Source organism: Panulirus ornatus, chromosome 32 (assembly GCF_036320965.1).
Source record: "Panulirus ornatus isolate Po-2019 chromosome 32, ASM3632096v1, whole genome shotgun sequence".
NCBI classification, from domain to species: Eukaryota; Metazoa; Arthropoda; class Malacostraca; order Decapoda; family Palinuridae; genus Panulirus; species Panulirus ornatus.
The window spans coordinates 369,647-393,541 of NC_092255.1; the positions used below are offsets into that span (position 1 = coordinate 369,647).

General features: G+C 41.9%; 1 long non-coding RNA gene across 1 annotated transcript in view; it reads right to left on the bottom strand.

Annotated features, from left to right (window-relative positions):
* Positions 1-583: 583 nt before the first annotated feature.
* The window catches only part of LOC139758952 (uncharacterized), a 54,827-nt gene continuing 31,515 nt past the window's right edge, over positions 584-23,895 (bottom strand). Inside the window, exons 2-3 of the long non-coding RNA XR_011714966.1 lie at positions 2,712-2,837; positions 584-2,063 (exon numbers count right to left, since the gene is read on the bottom strand). This is a non-coding gene — a long non-coding RNA (uncharacterized lncRNA). The remainder of the gene's footprint in view (positions 2,064-2,711; positions 2,838-23,895) is intronic.

A 23,895-nucleotide genomic window follows, 5' to 3' on the forward strand; every position in this document is an offset into this window, starting at 1 on the left:
TTATCTCCCTCACCATTCCATCCATAAACAAATTAAACAGCCATCACACCCTTGCCACAGACCAACCTTCTCTTAAAACCTCTCTTTCCCTTCTTCCAACTGTTATACATGGTTTACACCCTTCATTAAACCTTCTCATTGCTTTTTGCAGCCTTCCTCACACACAATATATATTCTTAAGGTCTTCCACATGTCATTTCTATCAACCCTCTCATATGCTTTCTCCGGATCCATAAATGCCACATACAAATCTTTCTGTTTCTGTATTTCTCGCACACGTTCTTTAAATCGAGCACCTAATGCACACATCTACCTACCACCTCTGAAACTATATTGTTTCTATCCAGTCTGATGCTCTCTGCATGTCTTCATCCTCTCAATCACTACTCTCCCATGCAACTTACCATGTACTCTCAAGACTGACTTTTGTCCCCTTTGCCTCTATACAGTGGCACTATTCATACATTCCGACAATCCTGAGGCACTTCACTATGATCCTTAGATATATAAAAAAATCCTAACTAAATAGTCAATAATACAGTCGCCTCAATTATCAAGAAATTCAACAGCAATACCCTCCACTTGCCACATTTCATCGTGTGCCAGGCTTTCACCACCTCTTCTTTCTTCACCAAACCACTCTTCATGACTCCCTCACTTTGGATACCATCTCGACTCAAACACTCTACATCTGCCAGTCTGACTTCAAACACATTCAACTGTCCTTCAAAATATTCACTCCATCTCCTCACTTCATCGCTACCTGTTAACACTTCCCATTTTGCTAGTATTCTCTACACATACACCAGCCTCTACGCCCACGTACTGAGTGAATATTGTGGCCATATTCCTGAGCTTCTATACCCACAGGGAGAGCCAATATTCTGGCAGTATTCCCCAGTCTCTACGCCCATATGGAGAGCCAATATTATGGCTATATACACAAGCCTTTATACCTACAAGGAGAGACAACACTGGCTTCTTCACCCAGAGGGAGAGTCAAGATTCTGACCATATATTCCAGCCTATCCACCTACAGGGAGATTCAGTAGTCTGGCCGTATACCCCAAACTCTACACCCACAGAGACAGCCAATATTCTGGCCATATACCCCAACCTATAAACCCACAGGGAGAGCCAATATTCTAGCCATTTACCCTAGCCTCTACACCCACAGGGAGAGTCATTATTCTGGCCATATACCTCAGCCTCTACATCAACATGGAGAGCCAAGTTAGAAATACAATGTCCTGACCACATGTTTTCGCCATATATCTTGGAATTTTATTCTAAGCTTACACTATGAATATTTGAATTTAAGTCTTACGTTTTGAACTGAATAGAGAATCCCATATTTTCCTAAATAAATTCAATATTCTGGAAGTCTCTGACACTTTTTTTTTTCTTCCCCCATCCCTCGAAGATTTCCTGTTTTACAAAAAGCTAAATGCCAGAAGACTTCCAAGCCTACATTCCCAGGTATGGATGACACACACCGACAAATTGTGCCTCATATTACTGTCACTCCTCCGTCATGGATAAGTCAACGATTGGCTTCGGTTATCTAAGGTTAATGAAGGTCCTTGGGACGGTAGATATATCGTAATGATGCAATTAATCTCTTCTTAAGTGGAACAGGATTATAGTCCATAGGCATAACTATACGGAGTCTAGACAAGGGTAAGTACAGTGGACTACAATGTAGAACAAGCTGGCTGGCAGCCTAAAAGGAGGATGGAGTGCGGGAAACATGGCTGCTGCGGTAGTGGGGTACCTGTGGTTGCCGCTTGAGTTTACTGCCGCTGCGGTAGGAGAGTTGTCCGCCAAGATCCTGTGGTCCACAAGCGCTGATAAGTGACCATAAAGTCCTGCCTAGGATGATGGTTTCCTCGCTATGCACGTGGGAAAATTTGACACTGGACGAACTGACGGCTTCTGCGGTGTCCATGAAGTCTGTACCGTCATGCTGGTGGCCAAGGCCCATCCGGCCAGCCCTAAGGTGGCCAAGGACTCCCTGGTCTACTTGAGGTGGCAAGGGATCGCCCGATCTGCCCTGAGACATTCTTAAAGGATAAGAAAGTTAGTTGATAGGGCAAATAATTCCCATTTCTGCCATGGTCTTGATAATGTGAATGATGAGATGAAAGTTTTTGAACAACTATACTAGGGACATTGAACAGTACGGCCCCTGAGCTAGAGTATAAGCTCTATTGGAAGGAAAGTATTCTTAAGGAAAGACTTAACAGATAACTTTCTATGCCTAGCATAACTCAACATAATCGGCCATCATGAACCATTTCCTCTAGCACGCTATCCCTATACTTAAGATAAAACAGAACATATTTGTTACAAGAACATTTGGTGAAATGGCCTTGTCACCTATGTCCATAATAGCATCCCTTATGATCTGATCTGTGAATCTGACTCCCCTGATAACCAACTCTGCCGATTCATCATTATTAACAATCATCTTTACTGCACAAAACTTCCTTATCCCAGACCTAAGGAACTCAGCTGTAAAGGGGACCTCAGCTCACTCCACTCTGCCCTTGGGGACACCACCACTGATGAAAATGGTCCAAAACTTCTCTCTTACATCGCTGATTAGTCTTACCCACTATCCTTCATACGAATCTACCCATGTACTCGACAGCTATCTTCATCTTGCATTAAGCTACAATCTTATACATACGCAAGAAAAAGTATCTTACCACTTTTTTGTGTGAAACAATACAAGGACGCAGCACTTGGAGAAATTCCTACTGGGATGGCCTTACGTTGTAACCTTGTTTTCATGATACTGTAATGCACTGATTGTCAGCGACATTTCTTGTCATCTGCCGTAATAGATATTATATTGATTTCATTATTCAGTGGAAAGAACTATAAAGTGGGATTGCCATGATTATTAGGAAATAGCCTTATGCATATCATCTCGCCTCACTTATCCCCTCATCTCTTTGGCTTCCTGACATGTAGGAGTACATATCATTACTTTGCTGAGTATTTTGCCTCTCTACAAGAAAATGTATGTACAGCCTTTAGCTACCTCAAATCTGCCTTTGATATAGCGAGTAGAGCCATCCTCCTTGAACAACAACTTGGGTCGGAGGTGGTAGTATGGGCACTTGGGCGAGGGGTGGTGGTGAGGGATATGAGTGGAAGGTGGTGGTAAGGAAACCTGGGTAGGGAGTAGTGGTAAGGGAACTTTGATGGAAGGTAGCGGTAAGAGAACTTAGGTGGGAGCTGGTGATAAGGGAACCTGGGTAGGGAGTGGTTGTTAGGAAACTTGGGAGGGATGTGGTGGTAAGGAAACTTGGGTAGGTGGTGGCGGTAAGGAAACCTGTGTGGGAGGTGGTAGTAAGGGAACTTATGTAGGGAGTGGTGGGAAGGGAATGTGGATGGAAGGTAATGGTAGGGTAACTTGGGAAGGTAGTGTTGGTAAGTCAATTCGGACAGGGGCTGGTGGTAAGGGAACTTGGGTAGGGAGTGGTGGTAAGGGAACTTTGGTAGGGGGTGGCGGTGAGGGAACTTAGATGGGAGATAGTGGTGAGGGAAATTAGATGGGAGGTGGTGTTAAGGGAACATGAATAGGGAGTGGTGGAAGGGAAATTGAGTAGGGAGTGGTGGAAGGGAACTTGGGTAGGGGAAGGTGCTAAAGAAACTTGGATGAAAGTGGTGGTAAGGGAATTTGGATGAAAGGTGGTGGTAAGGGAACTTGGATGGGAAGTAGTCGTAAGAGAGCTTTAGTAGTGGTAGTGTTAAGGTAATTTGGATGGGAAGTTGTGGTTTGGAAGCTTGGGTAGGAAGTGATGGGAAGGGAACTTAGGGAGGGATGGTGAGGGATCTTGGATGGGAGGTGATGGTAATGGAACTTAAGTAGGGGATAGCTGTAAGGGAACTCAGGTCAGTGGTGGTTCATGGTGATGTAGTGCTCTGTTCTTCGCCTAAAAAGAATTTACTCTAAAGTATCCTAGTTAACTTATAAACGTATCTTTTTATAAATCATTTTGTTAACTGTGTATATCTATATGCTGTAAAGTATCCTTGTTAACAGTATACAAGTATCTTTGTATGCTGTAGAGTATCTTTGTTATCTGTATATGAATATCTTTGAATACTATTAAGTATCTTTGTTAACCGTATACAAGTAACTTTGTATACTGTAAAGTATCTTTATCTAAATATAAGTATCCTTGTTAACTATATACAAGTATGTTTGTATAATGTAAGGTATTCTTACAAACTGTATATAAAGATCTTTCTATGCAGTAAAGTATCTGTGAACTGTGTATGTTTGTATACCGTGAGTGAGACGTTCTCACTCACCTGAGCGATCAGCCCGAGGTGTTCCGGTAGCCAGACTGGAGGTCGTTAGGGGCATAGGGTGGAAAAGTGAGGCGTTGGGTAAGGGCGTGGGAAGGTGCCTCCCAGCAGGACGTTGCGGTTATAGTGAGTTACGGCTGTGATTGTTATCACTGTATATGCGTCACCGGTCACTACTGTGTATTTTTGGGTGGGATTCGGTTGCTTAATTAATCAAATCAGTGATTATGTAAAATGGAACTGGTATCTTGGATTAGAAGCACCAACCTTTGGAGCTGTTGTTACTTGATTTAGAGAAAGGTTAGAACACTCAGGGATGTAACAGGCTCCAGTCCACAATCTGTGGTCAAAGTCTGAGTAGTTAAAATCATGTACATTGCTTACATCAGTTATATAATTGATGAACAAAATCTTTTAGATTTAAGGCGAAGCGAAATTACCACAAGCAGATCCATCTACCATCATAGTATCATTCAAGAATAGCCGTTTATATATATATATATATATATATATATATATATATATATATATATATATATATATATATATATATATATATACTTTTATTATTATGATACCTAGTCGCTGTCTCCCGCGTTAGCAAGGTAGCGCAAGGAAACACACGAAAGAATGACCCAACCCACCCACATACACATGTATATACATAAACGCTCACACATGCACATATACATACCTATACATTTCAAAGTATACATACATATACATACTCAGACATATACATATATACACAAATACATATACTTGCTGCCTTCATCCATTCTCGTCGCCACACATGAAATGGCACCCCCACTCCCCCCACGCAGGCGAGGTAGTGCTAGGAAAAGACAACAAAGGCCACATTCGTTCACACTCAGTCTCTAGCTGTCATGTGTAATGCACCGAGACCACAGCTGCCTTTCCACATCCAGGCCGCACAAAACTTTCCATGGTCTACTCCAGACGCCTCACATGCCCTGGTTCAATCCACTGACAGCACGTCGACCCCAGTAAACCACATCGTTTCAATTCTCTCTATTCCTTGCAAGCCTTTCACCCTCCTGTACGTTCAGGCCCCGATCGCTCAAAATCTTTTTCACTCCATCCTTCCACCTCCAATTTGGTCTTCCACTTCTCCTCATTCCCTCCACCTCTGACACATATATCCTCTTTGTCAATCTTTCCTCACTTATTCTTTCCATGTGAGCAAACCATTTCAATACACCCTCTTCTGCTCTCTCAACCACACTCTTTATTACCGCACATCTCACTTACCCTTTCATTACTTACTCGATCAAACCACCTCACACCACATGTTGTCCTCAAACATCTCAGTTCCAACAAAGCCACCCTCCTCCGCACAACCCTATCTATAGCCCATGCCTCCCTCCCATATAACATTGTTGGAACCACTATTCCTTCAAACATACCCATTTTCGCACTCCCAGATAACGTTCTCGCCTTCCACACATCCTCTAACCCTCCCAGAACTTTCGCCCCCTTCCCCACCCTGTGACTCATCCGCTTCCATGGTTCCATCCGCTGCCAGATCCACTCCCAGATATCTAAAACACCTCACTTTTTCCAGTTTTTCTCCATTCAAACTTACCTTCTAATCAACTTGTCTCTCAACCCTACTGACTCACTTCCCAAGCCCCCTCATCCACAACAGATTGCATACTTGCCCCTCTCTCCAAAACTCTTGCATTCACCTACATAACAACCCCATCCATAAAGAAATTAAACAGCCATGGAGATATCACCCACCTCTGCCGCAAACCAACATTCACTGAGAACCAGTCATTTTCCTCTCTTCCTACTCGTACACATGCCTTACATCCTTGATATAAACTTTTCACTGCATCTAGCAACTTACCTCCCACACCATATACTCTTAATACCTTCCACAGAGCATCTCTATCAACTCTATCATATGCCTTCTCCAGATCCATATATGCTACATACATATCCACCTGTCTTTCAAAGTATTTCTCACAAACATTCTTCAAAGCAAACACCTAATCCACACATCCTCTACTACTTCTGAAACCACACTGCTCTTCCCCAGTCTGATGCTCTGTACATGCCTGCACCCTCTCAATCAATATCCTCCAATATGATTTCCCAGGAATACTCAACAAACTTATACCTCTGTAATTTTAACACTTACCTTTATCCCCTTTGCCTTTGTGCAATGGCACTATGCATGAATTCCGCCAATTCTCAGGCACTTAACCATGAACCATACATACTGAATATCCTTACCAACCAGTCAACAACACAGTCACCCCCTTTTGTAATAGATTCCACTGCGATACCATCCAAACCCGCTGCTGGCCGGCTTTCATCTTCCGCAAAGCTTTCACTACCTCTTCTCTGTCTACCAAACCATTCTCCCTGATCCTCTCACTTCGCACACCACCTCAACCAAAACACCCTATATCTGCCACACTATCATCAAAGACATTCAACAAACCTTCAAAATACTCATTCCATCTCCTCACTTCACCACTACTTATTATTACCTCCCCATTAACCCCCTTCACCGATGTTCCCATTTGTTCTCTTGTCTTTCGCACTTTATATATATATATATATATATATATATATATATATATATATATATATATATATATATACATACATATATATATATATATATATATATATATTTTTTTTTTTTTTTCTTTTTTTTCTTTGTCGCTGTCTCCCGCGTTTGCGAGGTAGCGCAAGGAAACAGACGAAAGAAATGGCCCAACCCACCCCCATACACATGTATATACATACGTCCACATACGCAAATATACATACCTACACAGCTTTCCATGGTTTACCCCAGACGCTTCACATGCCCTGATTCAATCCACTGACAGCACGTCAACCCCAGTATACCACATCGATCCAATTCACTCTATTCCTTGCCCTCCTTTCACCCTCCTGCATGTTCAGGCCCCGATCACATAAAATCTTTTTCACTCCATCTTTCCACCTCCAATTTGGTCTCCCACTTCTCGTTCCCTCCACCTCCGACACATATATCCTCTTGGTCAATCTTTCCTCACTCATTCTCTCCATGTGCCCAAACCATTTCAAAACACCCTCTTCTGCTCTCTCAACCACGTTCTTTTTATTTCCACACATCTCTCTTACCCTTACGTTACTTACTCGATCAAACCACCTCACACCACACATTGTCCTCAAATATCTCATTTCCAGCACATCCATCCTCCTGCGCACAACTCTATCCATAGCCCACGCCTCGCAACCATACAACATTGTTGGAACCACTATTCCTTCAAACATACCCATTTTTGCTTTCCGAGATAATGTTCTCGACTTCCACACATTCTTCAAGGCTCCCAGGATTTTCGCCCCCTCCCCCACCCTATGATCCACTTCCGCTTCCATGGTTCCATCCGCTGCCAGATCCACTCCCAGATATCTAAAACACTTTACTTCCTCCAGTTTTTCTCCATTCAAACTTACCTCCCAATTGACTTGACCCTCAACCCTACTGTACCTAATTACCTTGCTCTTATTCACATTTACTCTTAACTTTCTTCTTTCACACACTTTACCAAACTCAGTCACCAGCTTCTGCAGTTTCTCACATGAATCAGCCACCAGCGCTGTATCATCAGCGAACAACAACTGACTCACTTCCCAAGCTCTCTCATCCCCAACAGACTTCATACTTGCCCCCTCTTTCCAAAACTCTTGCATTCACCTCCCTAACAACCCCGTCCATAAACAAATTAAACAACCATGGAGACATCATACACCCCTGCCGCAAACCTACATTCACTGAGAACTAATCACTTTCCTCTCTTCCTACACGTACACATGCCTTACATCCTCGATAAAAACTTTTCACTGTTTCTAACAACTTGCCTCCCACACCATATATTCTTAATACCTTCCACAGAGCATCTCTATCAACTCTATCATATGCCTTCTCCAGATCCATAAATGCTACATACAAATCCATTTGCTTTTCTAAGTATTTCTCACATACATTCTTCAAAGCAAACACCTGATCCACACATCCTCTACCACTTCTGAAACCACACTGCTCTTCCCCAATCTGATGCTCTGTACATGCCTTCACCCTCTCAATCAATACCCTCCCATATAATTTACCAGGAATACTAAACAAACTTATACCTCTGTAATTTGAGCACTCACTCTTATCCCCTTTGCCTTTGTACAATGGCACTATGCACGCATTCCGCCAATCCTCAGGCACCTCACCATGAGTCATACATACATTAAATAACCTTACCAACCAGTCAATAATACAGTCACCCCCTTTTTTAATAAATTCCACTGCAATACCATCCAAACCTGCTGCCTTGCCGGCTTTCATCTTCCGCAAAGCTTTTACTACCTCTTCTCTGTTTACCAAATCATTTTCCCTAACCCTCTCACTTTGCACACCACCTCGACCAAAACACCCTATATCTGCCACTCTATCATCAAACACATTCAACAAACCTTCAAGATACTCACTCCATCTCCTTCTCACATCTCCACTACTTGTTATCACCTCCCCATTTGCGCCCTTCACTGAAGCTCCCATTTGCTCCCTTGTCTTACGCACTTTATTTACCTCCTTCCAGAACATCTTTTTATTCTCCCTATATACATACATATATATATATATATATATATATATATATATATATATATATATATATATATATATATATATATATATATATATATATTTTTTTTTTTTTTTTTTTTTTGCTTTGTCGCTGTCTCCCGCGTTTGCGAGGTAGCGCAAGGAAACAGACGAAAGAAATGGCCCAACCCACCTCCATGCACATGTATATACATACGTCCACACACGCAAGTATACATACCTACACAGCTTTTCATGGTTTACCCCAGACGCTTCACATGCCTTGATTCAATCCACTGACAGCACGTCAACCCCGGTATACCACATCGCTCCAATTCACTCTATTCCTTGCCCTCCTTTCACCCTCCTGCATGTTCAGGCCCCGATCACACAAAATCTTTTTCACTCCATCTTTCCACCTCCAATTTGGTCTCCCTCTTCTCCTCGTTCCCTCCACCTCCGACACATATATCCTCTTGGACAATCTTTACTCACTCATTCTCTCCATGTGCCCAAACCATTTCAAAACACCCTCTTCTGCTCTCTCAACCACGCTCTTTTTATTTCCACACATCTCTCTTACCCTTACGTTACTTACTCGATCAAACCACCTCACACCACACATTGTCCTCAAACATCTCATTTCCAGCACATCCACCCTCCTGCGCACAACTCTATCCATAGCCCACGCCTCGCAACCATACAACATTGTTGGAACCACTATTCCTTCAAACATACCCATTTTTGCTTTCCGAGATAATGTTCTCGACTTCCACACATTCTTCAAGGCTCCCAGAATTTTCGCCCCCTCCCCCACCCTATGATCCACTTCCGCTTCCATGGTTCCATCCGCTGCCAGATCCACTCCCAGATATCTAAAACACTTCACTTCCTCCAGTTTTTCTCCATTCAAACTCACCTCCCAATTGACTTGACCCTCAACCCTACTGTACCTAATAACCTTGCTCTTATTCACATTTACTCTTAACTTTCTTCTTTCACACACTTTACCAAACTCAGTCACCAGCTTCTGCAGTTTCTCACATGAATCAGCCACCAGCGCTGTATCATCAGCGAACAACAACTGACTCACTTCCCAAGCTCTCTCATCCCCAACAGACTTCATACTTGCCCCTCTTTCCAAAACTCTTGCATTCACCTCCCTCACAACCCCATCCATAAACAAATTAAACAACCATGGAGACATCACACACCCCTGCCGCAAACCTACATTCACTGAGAACCAATCACTTTCCTTTCTTCCTACACGTACACATGCCTTACATTCTCGATAAAAACTTTTCACTGCTTCTAACAACTTGCCTCCCACACCATATATTCTTAATACCATCCAGAGAGCATATATATATATGTATATATATATATATATATATATATATATATATATATATATATATATATATATATCGTTCCAATTCACTCTATTCCTTGCACGCCTTTCACCCACCTGCATGTTCAGGCCCCGATCGCTCAAAATCTTTTTCACTCCATCCTTCCACCTCCAATTTGGTCTCCCATTTCTCCTCGTTCCCTCCACCTCTGACACATATATCCTCTTTGTCAATCTTTCCTCACTCATTCTCTCCATGTGGCCAAACCATTTCAAAACACCCTCTTCTGCTCTCTCAACCACACTCTTTATTTTTACACATTTTTCTTACCCATTCATTAGTTACTTGATCAAACCACCTCAGACCACATACTGCCCTCAGACATTTCGTTTCCAACGGATCCTCCTACCTCCTTACTACCTTATCTATATCCCATGCCTCGGAACCATATAACATTGTTGGAACTTCTATTCCTTCAAACATACCCATTTTTACTCTCCAAAATAATGTTCTCTCGTTCCACACATTCTCCATCGCTCCTAGTACATTCGCCCCCTCCCACACACAGATATCTAAAACACTTCACTTCCTCCAATTTTTCCCCATTCAAACTCATATCCCAATCAACTTGTCCCTCATCACTTAACCCTACTGAGCCTAATAACCTTGCTTTTATTCACATTCACTCTCATTCACTTTCTCTTTTCACACACTTTTCCAAACTCAGTCACCAACTTCTGCAGTCTCTCACTCGAATCAACCACTAGAGCTGTATAATCGGCGAACAACACCTGAGTCACTTCCCAGGCCCTCTCATCCCCAACCAACAGCATATCGCCCCTCTCTCCAAAACTCTTGCATTTACCTCCTTAAATACCCTATCCATACAGAAATTAAATAACCATGGGGACATCACACACACCTGCCGCAGACCGACATTCACTGGGAACCAATGACTTCCTACTCTAACACACGCCTTACATCCTTGGTAAAGCTTTTCACTGATTCTAGCAACTTACCTCCCACACCATATATTTTTGAGACCTTCCACAAAGCATCTCTATCAACTTTATCATACACCTCCGGATCCATAAATGCTACATACAAATCCGTCTGTTGTTTTAAGTATTCCTCACACATTCTTTAAAGCAGACATCTGATCCACACATCCTCTACCACTTCTGAAACCACACTGCTCTTCCCCAGTCTGATGCTCTGTACATGCCTTTACTCTCTCAGTCAATACCCTCCCAAATAATTTCCCAGAAAGACTCAACAAACTTATGCCTCTGTAGTTTGAACACTCACCTCTATCCCCTTTGCCTTTGTACAATGGCACTATGCATGCATTCCGCCAATCCTCAGGCACTTCACCATGATCCATACATTCACTGAATATCCTTACCAACCAATCAACAACACAGTCACTCCCTTTTCCAATAATTTCTACTGCAATATCATCCAAACCCAAGTGTTAATATCCATGTTACAATTCTTTGTGTGCTTACTAAGATAAGATTCCGTGATATTTCTCTTGGTCGAGTTACAATTAAAAAGTGATTAGCGTTACTCCAAACAATACAATTGTCTTATCAAAACACATAAGCCAAACTATCCCGCAAGACCCATAGTGAGTTGAGAGGGATCAATCCAGTATAAGTTATCAAAATGGTTGGTTTCCTTATAAAGCCCACTGGTTGGTGATATATCAAATTCTAATATCAGAAACAATGTAGATACCAAACTGGTATGTTTTGATGTCATCATTGTTAACAAAAGTTCCAGTTGATGACCTCTTAATACATCTGATTGATGCCTTGGATAATCTTGATTTACGTGTTTCAAATTCTGAGTTTCTTAAACTGATGAGTTTGTGTGTAAAATAATGTATTTCAATTCATTGGAAAACATTAGGCTTAGAAATCTGGTATGGCGATGAACCCTCTTTCGCCAGTATTAAGTAATCTTCCCATGGAATTCTTTGAAACAAAATTATAAAGGAATATCTTATTTGGTTTAGGTATGTACAAGATGTTCTTTGTGTTTGGCCAACAAACGAAAATCTACAAATTTTTTCCCTTTACTTAACAATTTAGTACCTTCTATCAAAACTTCTGTGGAAGTGGAAAATAATTGTATGTTACCATTTATAGCTTACATAGTTCATTGGGAAGGAAACATGTTTAAGTTTAACTTATACAGAAAACCCACGAATGTTTGTTCTTATATTCATTATTACGCAGCCCAACATGACACAGTTAAACAATCATCATTCCAGTCGATGTTCCTTAGAGCATCACATACATGCTATCCAGGATTTATTGATGATGAATTTGAGAAAATATACTTTACTGGATCCAAGTCAAAGTATTCTAGAACTTTCATTAATAGATCTCTTACGCTGGCAAAGACATCATTTCATAGTTAAACACATTCCAAAACTCCCCTTGATACTGAGAATCTTTCAGCTCCCCCATTTAGTGATAATCTTATGTGCTCCCCAGGTCTTTTTTTTTTTTAATCCTTTAATGTAAATGTAGACCTCAGCAATAACAATAATATAGAAAATATCTTAATCAAAATATCGCCAGAAAATTCTGCGGGATGTGTTTACAGAATACTTTGTAAAAGCTGTGATATGTTTCATATTGGGCACTCTGGTAAGGATCTCTGTGTCAGACTTAAGCAACATAACTATAGGAAAAGAACAAGACAAGAATCAAATGCTTTGTTTCATCATGTTAAAAATCATGATAACTGTAATCATTGGAGTAACGCTAATTCACTTGTCAATTGTAACTCCTTGACCTAGAGAAACATAATTGAATCTGCTCTTATCATATGTACAAAGAATTGTAACATCAATATTCGCGAAGGTTCATACAACCTAGATTGTTTTGTCCTAGCTCCTTTGTGTATCAACTGACAATTCTCTAAGCCTTCCATCTCATTCTTGCATCTCTCCTGACGATGTGATCATTACACAAAAGTACACTTGGGGACTTATCGTTTTTCATTTTCGTCGTAGTTATTAGCAAATACTATATCAAGCGCACCACTGTGAACTATTGCAATATATATATATATATATATATATATATATATATATATATATATATATATATATATATATATATATATATATTATCCCTGGGGATAGGGGATTAAGAATACTTCCCACGTATTCCCTGCGTGTCGTAGAAGGCGACTAAAAGGGGAGGGAGCGGGGGGCTGGAAATCCTCCCCTCTCGTTTTTTTTTTTAATTTTCCAAAAGAAGGAACAGAGAATTGGGCCAGGTGAGGGTATTCCCTCAAAGGCCCAGTCCTCTGTTCTTAATGCTACCTCGCTAACGCGGGAAATGGCGAATAGTTTAAAAGAAAAAAAGAAAAATATATATATATATATATATATATATATTTTTTTTTTTTTTCATACTATTCGCCATTTCCCGCGTCAGCAAGGTAGCGCTAAGAACAGAGGACTGAGTCCTAGAGGGAATATCCTCACTTGGCCCCCTCCTCTGTTCCTTCATTAGGAAAACTAAAAAACGAGAGGGGAGGATTTCCAGCCCCCCGCTCCCTTCCCTTTTAGTCGCCTTCTACGACACGCAGGGAATACGTGGGAAGTATTCTTTCTCCCCGATCCCCAGTGATAATATATATATATATATATATATATATATATATATATATATATATATATATATATATATATATATATATATATATATATTTTTTTTTTTTTTTTTATTTATTTTGCTTTATCGCTGTCTCCCGCGTTAGCGAAGTAGCGCAAGGAAACAGACGAAAGAATGGCCCAACCCGCCCACATACACATGTATATACATACATGTCCACACACGCACAATATACATACCTATACATCTCAATGTACACATATATATTACACACACAGATATATACATATATACACATGTACATAATTCATACTGTCTGCCTTTATTTGTTCCCATCGCCACCTCGCCACATATGGAATAACAACCCCCTCCCCCCTCATGTGTGCGAGGTAGCGCTAGGAAAAACACCAAAGGCCCCATTCGTTCACACTCAGTCTCTAGCTGTCATGTAATAATGCACCGAAACCACAGCTCCCTTTCCACATCCAGGCCCCACACACTTTACATGGTTTACCCCAGACGCTTCATATGCCCTGGTTCAATCCATTGACAGCAAGTCGACCCCGGTATACCACATCGTTCCAATTCACTCTATTCCTTGCACGCCTTTCACCCTCCTGCATGTTCAGGCCCCGATCACTCAAAATCTTTTTCACCCCATCTTTCCACCTCCAATTTGGTCTCCCACTCCTCCTCGTTCCCTCCACCTCTGACACATATATCCTCTTGGTCAATCTTTCCCCACTCATTCTCTCCATGTGACCAAACCATTTCAAAACACCCTCTTCTGCTCTCTCAACCACACTCTTTTTATTTCCACACATCTCTCTCACCCTATTATTACTTACTCGATCAAACCACCTCACACCACATATTGTCCTCAAACATCTCATTTCCAGCACATCCACCCTCCTGCGCACAACTCTATCCATAGCCCACGCCTCGCAACCATACAACATTGTTGGAACCACTATTCCTTCAAACATACCCACTTTTGCTTTCCGAGATAATGTTCTCGACTTCCAAACATTCCTCAAGGCTCCCAGAATTTTCGCCCCCTCCCCCACCCTATGATTCACTTCCGCTTCCATGGTTCCATCCGCTGCCAGATCCACTCCCAGATATCTAAAACACTTCACTTCCTCCAGCTTTTCTCCATTCAAACTTACCTCCCAATTGACTTGACCCTCAACCCTACTGTACCTAATAACCTTGCTCTTATTCACATTTACTCTTAACTTTCTTCTTTCACACACTTTACCAAACTCAGTCACCAGCTTCTGCAGTTTCTTACATGAATCAGCCACCAGCGCTGTATCATCAGCGAACAACAACTGACTCACTTCCAAGCTCTCTCATCCACAACAGACTGCATACTTGCCCCTCTTTCCAAAACTCTTGCATTCACCTCCCTAACAACCCCATCCATAAACAAATTAAACAACCATGGAGACATCACACACCCCTGCCGCAAACCTACATTCACTGAGAACCAATCACTTTCCTCTCTTCCTACACGTACACATGCCTTACATCCTCGATAAAAACTTTTCACTGCTTCTCACAACTTGCCTCCCACACCATATATTCTTAATACCTTCCACAGAGCATCTCTATCAACTCTATCATATACCTTCTCCAGAGCCATAAATGCTACATACAAATCCATTTGTTTTTCTAAGTATTTCTCGCATACATTCTTCAAAGCAAACACCTAATCCACACATCCTCTACCACTTCTGAAACCACACTGCTCTTCCCCAATCTAATGCTCTGTACATGCCTTCATCCTCTCAATCAATACCCTCCCATATAATTTACCAGGAATACTCAACAAACTTATACCTCTGTAATTTGAGCACTCACTCTCATCCCCTTTGCTTTTGTACAATGGCACTATGCAAGCATTCCGCCAATCCTCAGGCACCTCACCATTAGTCATACATACATTAAATAACCTTACCAACCAGTCAACAATACAGTCACCCCTCTTTTTAATAAATTCCACTGCAATACCATCCAAACCCGCTGCCTTGCTGGCTTTCATCTTCCACAAAGCTTTTACTACCTCTTCTCTGTTTACCAAATCATTTTCCCTAACCCTCTCACTTTGCATACCACCTCGACCAAAACACCCTATATCTGTCACTCTATCATCAAACACATTCAACAAACCTTCAAAACACTCACCCCATCTCCTCATATCACCACTACTTGTTATCTCCTCCCCACTTGCCCTCTTCACTGAAGTTCACATTTGTTCCCTTGTCTTACGCACTTACCTCCTTCCAAACAAACCTTCTCTTGACCTCCTGCCTCTTTCTTTTATACATCTCCCAGTCATTTGCATTATTTCCCTGCAAAAATCGTCCAAATGCCTCTCTCTTCTCTTTCACTAATAATCTTACTTCTTCATCCCACCACTCACTACCCTTTCTAATCTGCCCACCTCCTGCGCTTTTCATGCCACAAGCATCATTTGCGCCAGCCATCACTGCTTCCCTAAATACATCCCATTCCTCCCCCACTCCCCTTACGTCCTTTGTTCTCACCTTTTTCCATTCTGTACTCACTCTCTCGTGGTACTTCCTCACACAAGTCTCCTTCCCAAGTTCACTTACTCTCACCACTCTTTTCACCCCAACATTTTCTCTTCTTTTCTGAAAACCTCTACAAATCTTCACCTTCGCCTCCACACGATAATGATCAGACATCCTTCCAGATGCACCTCTCAGCACATTAACATCCAAAAGTCTCTCTTTCACGCACCTATCAATTGACACGTAATCCAGTAACGCTCTCTGGCCATCTCTCCTACTTACATACGTATACTTATGCATATCTCTCTTTTTAAACCAGGTATTCCCAATCATCAGTCTTTTTTCAGCAAATAAATCTACAAATCACCATTTCCATTTAGAACACTGAACACCCCATGTACACCAATTATTCACTCAACTGCCACATTACTCTCTCTCTCTCTCTCTCTCTCTCTCTCTCTCTCTCTCTCTTTATATATATATATATATATATATATATATATATATATATATATATATTTTTTTTTTTTTTTCAAACTATTCGCCATTTCCCGCGTTAGCGAGGTAGCGTTAAGAACAGAGAACTGGGCCACTGAGGGAATATCCTCACCTGGTCCCCTTCTCTGTTCCTTCTTTTGGAAAATTAAAAAAAATTGAGAGGGGAGGATTTCCAGCCCCCCGCTCCCTCCCCTTTTAGTCGCCTTCTACGACACGCAGGGAATACGTGGGAAGTATTCTTTCTCCCCTATCCCCAGGGATAATATATGTATATATATATACATATATATAGTTGTGCCTATCCCTGGGGATAGGGGAGAAAGAATACTTCCCACGTATTCCCTGCGTGTCGTAGAAGGCGACTAAAAGGGGAGGGAGCGGGGGGCTGGAGATCCTCACCTGTCGTTTTTAATTTTCTAAATGAAAGAACAGAGAAGGGGGCCAAGTCAGGATTTCCCTCAAAGGCTCAGTCCTCTGTTCTTAACGCTACCTCGCCAACGCGGGAGATGGCGAATAGCACAAGAAATATATATATATATATATATATATATATATATATATATATATATATATATATATATATATATATATGTACATATTCATAATTGCTGGCCTTCATACATTCCTGGCGTCACCCCACCCCACAGCAAACAGCATCGCTACCCCTGGCTTCAGCGAAGTAGCGCCAGGAAAACAGACAAAAAAGGCCATATTAGTTCACACTCAGTCTCTAGCTGTCATGTGTGATGCACCAAAACCACAGCTCCTTATCCACATTCAGGCCCCACACACCTCTCCATGGTTTACCCCAGGCGTTTCACATGTCCTAGTTCAGTCCACTGACAGCACGTCGACCCAGGTATACCACATCGTTCCAATTCACTGTGTTCCTTGCACGCACCTCACCCTCCTATATGTTTAGGCCCCGATCGCTCAAAATCTTTTTCACTCCATCCTTCCATCTCCAATTTGGTCTCCCACGTCTCAATCCCTCCTCCTCTGACACATATCCTCTTTGTCAACCTTTTCTCACTCATTCTCTCCATATGTTCAAACTATTTCAACACACCCTCCTCTGCTCTCTCAACCACACGCTTTTTATTTCCACACATCTCTCTTACCCTTTCATTATATACTCAATCAAACCACCTCACTCCACATATTGTCCTCAAACATTTCATTTCCATCACATCCACCCTCCTCCGCACAACCCTATCTATAGCCCATGCCTCACAATCATATAATATTGTTGGAACTACTATTCCCTTTAACATACCCAATTTTGCTCTCCGATATAAAGTTTTCGCTTTCCACACATTTTTCATCGCTCCCAGAACCTTCGCCCCCTCCCCATCCTGTGACTCACTTCCGCTTCTATGGTTCCATTCGCTGCTAAGTCCATTCCCAGATATCTAAAATACTTCACTTCCTCCAATATTCTCCACTCAAACTTACATCACAACTAACTTGTCCCTCAACCACGTTGAACCTAATAACCTTGCTCTTATTCACATTTACTCTCAACTTTCTACCTTTACACACTTTTCCAAAAATCAGTCACCAACTTCTGCAGTTTCTCACTCAAATCAGTCACCAGTGCTGAATCATCGGCGAACAACATCTGGCTCACTTACCAGGCCCTCTCATCCCCACCAGACTGCATGCTTACCCCTATCTCCTAAACTCTTACATTTACCTGTCTAACCACCCATCCATAAACATATCAAACAACCATGGGACATCACATACCCATGTCGCAAGCCGACCTTCACTGGAAACAAACCACTCGCCTCTCCTCCTACTCGTACACATGCTTTACATTCTTGATAAAAATGCTTACTGCTTCTAGCAGCTTGAACTCCCACACCATACACTCTCACGACCTTCCACAAAGCATCTCTATCAACCCTCTCTTATTCCTTCTCCATATCCATAAATGCTACATATAAGTCCATCTGTTTTTTTTAAGTATTTTTCACACACATTCTTCAAAGCAAACACCTGATCCACACTTCCTGTACCACTTCTGAAACCACAAGGCTCCTCACTAATCTGTACATTCCTTTACCCTCTCAATCAATACCCCCCATATAATTTCCCAGGAATACTCAACAAAACTTATACCTCTGTAGTTTGAACACTCACGTTTATCCCCTTTGCCTTTGTACAATGGAACTATGTATACATTCCGCCAAATCTCAGCCACTTCACCATGATCCATACATACACTGAATATCCTTACCAATCATTTAACAACACAGTCACCCCCTTTCTTAATAAATCCAACTGCAATACCATGCTAATACATCGCCTTGTTGGATTTCATCTGCAAAGCTTCACTACCTCTTCTCTCTTAACCAAACCATTCTCCATGACCCTCTCACTTCGCGCACCACCCCAACCAAAACACCCTACATCTGCCACTCTATCATCAAATACATTGAATTAACCTTCAAAATACTCTCTCTCTCTCTCTCTCTCTCTCTCTCTCTCTCTCTCTCTCTCTCTCTCTCTCTCTCTCTCTGTTAGGTTCAGTAGGTTTGAGGGACAAGTTTGTTGGGAGGTAAGTTTGAATGGAGAAAACTGGAGGAAGTGAAGTGTTTTAGATATCTAGGAGTGGATTTAGTAGCGGATGGAACCATGGAAGTGGAAGTGAGTCACAGGGTGGGGGAGGGGGGGGCGAACGTTCTAGTAGCGCTGAAGAATGCGTGGAAGGCGAAAACGTTATCTCGCAGAGGAAAAATGGGTATGTTTGAAGGAATAGTCGTGCCAACAATGTTATATGGTTGCGAGGCATGGGCTATACATAGGATTGTGTGGAGGAGGGTGGATGTGTTGGAAATGAAGTGTTTGAGGATAATATGTGGTGTGAGGTGGTTTCATCGAGTAAGTAACGGAAGGGTACGAGAGATGTGTGGTGGTAAAAAGAGTGTGGTTGATAGAGCAGAAGAGGGTGTATTGAAATGGTTTGGTCACTTGGAGAGAATGAGTGAGGAAAGATTGGAAAAGAGGATATATGTGTCGGAGGTGGAGGGTACGAGGAGAAGTGGGAGACCAAATTGGAGGTGGATGGTTGTTTAATTTGCTTATGGATGGGGTTGTTAGTGAGGTGAATGCAAGAGGTTTGGAAAGAGGGGTAAATATGCAGTCTCTTGTGGATGAGAGAGCTTGGGAAGTGAGTCAGTTGTTCGCTGATGATACAGCGCTGGTGGCTGATTCGTGTGAGAAACTGCAGAAGCTGGTAACTGAGTTTGGTAAAGTGTGTGAAAGAAGAAAGCTGAGAGTAAATGTGAATAAGAGCAAGGTTATTAGGTACAGTAGGGTTGAGGGACAGGTCAATTGGGAGGTAAGTTTGAATGGAGAAAAACTGGAGGAAGTAAAGTGTTTTAGATATCTGGTAGTGGATCTGGCAGGGGATGTAACCATGGAAGCGGAAGTGAATCATAGGGTGGGGGAGGGGACGAAAGTTCTGGGAGCGTTGAGGAATGTGTGGAAGTCGAGAACATTATCTCGAAAAGCAAAAGTGGGTATGTTTGAAGGAATAGTGGTTCCAACAATGTTATATGGTTGTGAGGCGTGGGCTATAGATAGAGTTCTGCGGAGGAAGGTGGATGTGCTGGAAATGAGGTGTGAGGACAATATGTGGTGTGAGGTGGTTTGATCGAGTAAGTAATAATAGGGTAAGAGAGATGTGTGGTAATAAAAAGAGTGTGGTTGAGAGAGCAGAAGAGGGTGTTTTGAAATGGTTTGGTCATATGGAGAGAATGAGTGAGGAAAGATTAACAAAGAGGATATATGTGTCAGAGGTGGAGGGAACGAGGAGAGGTGAGAGACCAAATTGGAGGTGGAAAGATGGAGTGAAAAAGATTTTGAGTGATCGGGGCCTGAACATGCAGGAGGGTGAAAGGCGTGCAAGGAATAGAGTGAATTGGAACGATGTGGTATACCGGGGTTGACGTGCTGTCAATGGATTGAACCAGGGCGTGTGAAGCGTCTGGGATAAACCATGGAAAGTTCTGTGGGGCCTGGATGTGGAAAGGGAGCTGTGGTTTCAGAGCATTAAACATGACAGCTAGAGACTGAGTGTGAACGAATATGGCCTTTGTTTTCTTTTCCTAGCGCTACCTCGCGCACATGCGGGGGGAGAGGGTTTTTATTTTCATGTGTGGCAGGGTGGTGATGGGAATGAATAAAGGCAGACAGTATGAATTATGTACATGTGTATGTATGTGTATGTCTTTGTGTGCATATATATATATATACATATATATATATATATATATATATATATATATATATATATATATATATATGTATACGTTGAGATGTATAGGTATGTATATTTGCGTGTGTGGACGTGTATGTATATGCATGTGTATGTGGGTGGGTTGGGCCATTCTTTTGTCCGTTTCCTTGCTCTACTTCGCTAACGCGGGAGACAGCGACAAAGCAAAATAAAAAATGATATATATATATATATATATATATATATATATATATATATATATATATATATATATATATATATATATATATATTTATTTATTTATTCATTTTGCTTTGTCCCTGTCTCCCGCGTTTGCGAGGGAGCGCAAGGAAACAGACGAAAGAAATGGCCCAACCCACCCCCATACACATGTATGTACATACACGTCCACACACGCAAATATACATACCCATACTTCTCAATGTACACATGTACATACACACATAGACACATACATATATACACATGCACACAATTCACAGTGTCTGCCTTTATTCATTCCCATCGCCACCTCACCACACATGGAATAACATCCCCCTTCCCCCTCATGTGTGCGAGGTAGCGCTAGGAAAAGACAACAAAGGCCCCATTCGTTTACACTCAGGCTTTAGCTGTCATGCAATAATGCCCGAAACCACAGTTCCCTTTCCGCATCCAGGCCCCACAGAACTTTCCATGGTTTACCCCAGACGCTTCACATGCCCTGATTCAATCCACTGACAGCACGTCAACCCCGGTATACCACATCGATCCAATTCACTCTATTCCTTGCCCGCCTTTCACCCTCCTGCATGTTCAGGCCCCGATCACTCAAAATCTTTTTCACTCCATCTTTCCACCTCCAATTTGGTCTTCCACTTCTCCTCGTGATTATTGGTGCCTATGCACCGAGGCATGAGAAGAATTATCATGATAGGCAAGTGTTTTGAGAGCAGCTGAGTGAGTGTGTTCGCAGTTTTGATGCACGAAACCGGGTTATAGTGAAGGGTGATTTGAATGTAAAGGTGAGTTATGTGGTAGTTGAGGGAATAATTGGTGTACATGAGGTGTTTAGTGTTAAAAATGAAAATGGTGAAGAGCTTGTAGATTTGTGTGCTGAAAAAGGACTGGTCATTGGGAATATCTGGTCTAAAAAGAGAGATATACATAAGTATACGTATGTAAGTAGGAGAGATGGCCAGAGAGCGTTATTGGATTACATGTTAATTGATAAGCGCGTGAAAGAGAGACTTTTGGATGTTAATGTGCTGAGAGGTGCAACTGGAGGGATGTCTGATCATTATCTTCTGGAGGCAAAGGTGATGATTTGTAGAGGTTTTCAGAAAAGAAGAGAGAATGTTGGGTCGAAGAGAGTGGTGAGAGTAAGTGAGCTTGGGAAGGAGACTTGTGTGAGGAAGTATCAGGAGAGACTGAGTGCAGAATGGAAAATGGTGAGAGTAAAGGACGTAAGGGGAGTGGGGGTGGAATAAGATGTATTTAGGGAAGCAGTGATGGCTTGCGCAAAAGATGCTTGTAGCATGAGAAGCGTGGGAGGTGGACAGATTAGAAAGAGTAGTGAGTGGTAAGATGAAGAAGTGATATTATTAGTGAAAGAGAAGAGAGAGGCATTTGGACGATTTTTGCAGGGAAATAGTGCACATGACCGGGAGAAGTATAAAAGAAAGAGGCAAGAGTTCAAGAGAAAGGTGCAAGAGGTGAAAAAGAGGGCGAATGAGAGTTGGGGTTAGAGAGTATCACTAAATTTTAGGGAGGACAAAAAGATGTTTTGAAGGAGGTATATAAAGTGCGTAAGACAAGAGAACAAATGGGAACATCGGTGAAGGGGGCTAATGGAGAGTTAATAACAAGTAGTGATGTGAAAAGGAGATGGAGCGAGTATTTTGAAGGTTTCTTGAAAGTGTTAGATAATGGAGTGGCAGAGATAGGGTGTTTTGGTCGAGGTGGTGTGCGAAGTGAGAGGAGAATGATTTGGTAAACAGAGAAGAGGTAGTGAAAGTTTTGCAGAAGATGAAAGCTGGCAAGACGGCGGGTTTGGATGGCTTTGCAGTGGAATTTTTCATAAATGGGGGTGACTACGTTGCTGACTGGTTGGTAAGGATATCTAATGTATGTATGGCTCATGGTGAGGTGCCTGAGGATTGGCGGAATGCATGCATAGTGCCACTGCACAAGGACAAAGGGGCTAAAGGTGAGTGCTCAAATTACTGAGGTATAAGTTTGTCGAGTATACCTGGGAAATTATTTGGGAGGGTAATGATTGAGAGGGTGAAGGCATGTACAGAGCATCAGATTGGGGAGGAGCAGTGTGGTTTCAGAAGTGGTAGAGGATGTGTGGATCAGGTGTTTGATTTGAAGAATGTATGTGAGAAATACTGAGAAAAACAAATCAATTTGAATGTAGCATTTATGGATCTAGAGAAGGCATATGATAGCGTTGATAGAGATGCTCTATGGAAGGTATTAGCAATATATGGTGAGGGGGACAAGTTTTTAGAAGCAGTGAATAGTTTTTATCGAGGATGTAATGCATGTGTACCAGTAGGAAGAGAGGAAAGCGATTGGTTCTCAGTGAAAGTCGTTTTGCGGCAGAGTGCATGATGTCTCCACGGTTGTTTAATCTGTTTATGGATGGGGTTGTTAGGGAGGTGAATGC